The sequence below is a fragment of the Sinocyclocheilus anshuiensis genome, unplaced genomic scaffold (assembly GCF_001515605.1).
Source record: "Sinocyclocheilus anshuiensis isolate Anshui unplaced genomic scaffold, SAMN03320099.WGS_v1.1 scaffold269, whole genome shotgun sequence".
NCBI classification, from domain to species: domain Eukaryota; kingdom Metazoa; phylum Chordata; class Actinopteri; order Cypriniformes; family Cyprinidae; genus Sinocyclocheilus; species Sinocyclocheilus anshuiensis.
In genome coordinates, this window is record NW_015536474.1 from 167,778 (window position 1) to 170,632 (window position 2,855).

Here is a 2,855-nt window from a genome sequence, read left to right on the forward strand (position 1 = left end):
TTTATTTTTTTTAAGAGTTTTAATATCTATTATTCTCAGTGACAATGATCTCATTACAATAATTTGTAATAAAATGTAATAATAAATACTAAAAATAAATGATAAAACAATTCACAAAATGAAGGAAAACATCAATTAAATATAATACATTCCCATTACAGTAAAAAGAATGATATTTTTGAGAATGAAAAATTTGGTGGGAAATAATTGTAATTTATTACATAAATGCAAATTGTGATTAAAAAAAATCAGCTTAAGATGAAACTAATGCCAAAATATTAATGGTCCTAAAAATAGACTTCATTTTCTTTATGCTATACAAAATCTTCTTTTTTTGATCTGAAAATGAAATATGAGGCAGTGCTATTCTTGACAGGTTTGGTGAGATTCACACGCTGGCTGTATTTAATGCGTCTCGAGGTCTTATCAGCTCATGCCTCATCCGCCGGCTCCTCATCATCATCTGAATCATATCACTCTATGAAATGGAGTGGATGAGGAGAATGATAGACTCTTCTCTTGTGTGTCCAGATTGTGTCCTTGTGTTTGCTCTGCTCGCTTAAATAGAAGCACTGCATCCTCACATCTGCTCCTCTTCTCCTCTCTTCATCACTCACTGTAACCGTGGACCTGACCGCGTCTCTGCAGCCATTAAACGCAGAAATAGTGTTCGCAACACGTTCAGCAGCATTGTGTGGCATTAGAATATTTAGTGCAAAATAATGTAAGACTGGATTTTATCCATCGGAATTTGATTGGATTATATATATATAAGATCTGAAACATTTCTAAGGCCCTGTCCACACGGAGACGCGTTTAGCTGTTAATGCATAAATTTTGTATCGTATAGGCGTTTCGTCCACACGGATCCGGCGTCTTGGGAGAGTGAAACCGATATTTTTTGAAACCGGGTCCCAGAATGGATAAATCTGAGAACGCCGCCCTTGCGTTTTCGTGTGGACAGCGAATCCGTATACTTCTGAAACGATGACATCATCAGCCCACGTCTCGCCCCTAGTCAGACACCGCTACGTCACGTAACAGCAACAAAAACATGAACAAACACTGAACGATTGTCTTTTTAACTAAAATTAATACAGATTAATAAATGTATTGTTCCATGTTCGTTTGTATACCGCGCGCAAGGTTTATGCGCATAGTCCAAGTCTTCTTGTTTTAGTGTATCTCTGTAGCAGAATTACAGCGCCACATGCTGGTCTGGCATGTATACTGCATCGTTTATTATAATAATTAATAACACAATTATTGAAAGCACCCAACAAAATGAATCTGTGAGTATTTTTTTTGTCATTTGCATTAGTCACAATAATGATTCTTATTATATTATTTTTTATTAATTAACTTAATTAATTAATAAAAATGTTCTAAAATTCAATAGTGAATAATAACATAAATTATATGATGATTAATATAAAAAAAATACATTAAAATATTCTTTCACATTACAGTAAAAAGGATCATAATTTTAATTACAGCAATGTTTATTGGAAGAAATTGTGCATAATTGTATATTAAATAATACAAATAAATAAAATAAATTGTATAATATGAATAATTTTCTCTTATTTCAGTAATGAGAATTTTTTTGTGCTACAGTAATACAAATTGGGATAAAATTGTGCTTAATTGTAATAAAAATAACGGTGCTAAAATTGACTTAATTTATAAAATTTTAGAGTTTTTTTTATTTATGTTGTTCTCGATGCAAATGCTTCTCCGGCATAAACTCGTCTCCACCTTTTTTGACCAATTACGTTCCAGGATTTTACGTTCCAAGACGTTTTCCAGTTATGAGTTTTTACCTGAAGAAATACTGAATATATCTTGTGAAATTGATATTGACTAAAGGTGATTTCCATGACATTTCCGTGACCTTTTAGAATTGTATTAACCCCCGTGACTTTTCCATGAATGGATATCACAATTCCCTGATATTTCCAGGTTTTTCAGTACTGTGTTGATTTAATGCATGGATGCGTTTTGAAATTCCCCTGCAATGTGTAATGTTACGCAAATACTGTTGCATCCTCACAACAACGCAAACGAGCACTATAGCGGGTATTAGCCTGAACGCAGCAGGCTACTTGAAGTTAGTTAAAGTGTTGACACGTTTATATCAAGCTTGATCTGATTTCATTTAATTTACAATATGCTGATGTTTTTAGCAATATGCACCAATCAACAGTTCAGTGTGCTCTCAATGCGCTTGCATCTATGTTTGTGTACTTTAGTGTGTTTCTGGCCTAAATGTTTATAATTAGCATCTTTGAGTAGACATTAAATGAGTTCCAAGCAAAGCATTTTCTTAAAATGGCCATACGGTCGCACGCTTGAGCAGTTTGCGGTAAGATCCGCGGGTTTGTCTCTCAGGTCACCTCCTGAGCTTCAGGGAACTGAAGTATGAACAGGTACAGCAGATGTGTGTCTGCTGCCATATTGCAGTGTGTTTGAGCATGCGTACATGTAGGAAATGTGTGTGTGTGTGTGTGTGTGTGTGTGTGTGAGTTGGTATGAGACGTTCTGGCTCCCTCTCTCAAATCTGTTGTCTAATGGTTTGATCTGTACTGCAGTAAACACTCATGACCCATCGCACTAATTACTCCAGATCCACACTAATCAGCACATCCACACACAAACCCAGCCTAAATCCATCAAGGCTTTGGAAAGCACGGCTTTCAAGATCATTCTGTTCTGTATAACACATCACATTTCTTTATTTAAGTGCAATATGATGTTTGGATGTGCTTTTCTTAAAGGAATAGTATTAAATATGTGACCCTGGAGCACAAAACCAGTCTTAAGTAGCACGGGTATATTTGTAGCAGTAGCCAAAA

The 2,855-nt window shown here is 35.1% G+C and overlaps 1 protein-coding gene across 1 annotated transcript in view; it reads left to right on the top strand.

The window, feature by feature from the left end:
- Positions 1-2,855, top strand: part of LOC107705044 (tetratricopeptide repeat protein 28-like) — a 191,991-nt gene that overhangs the window by 93,122 nt on the left and 96,014 nt on the right. The gene's annotated exons all lie outside the window — the stretch shown is intronic.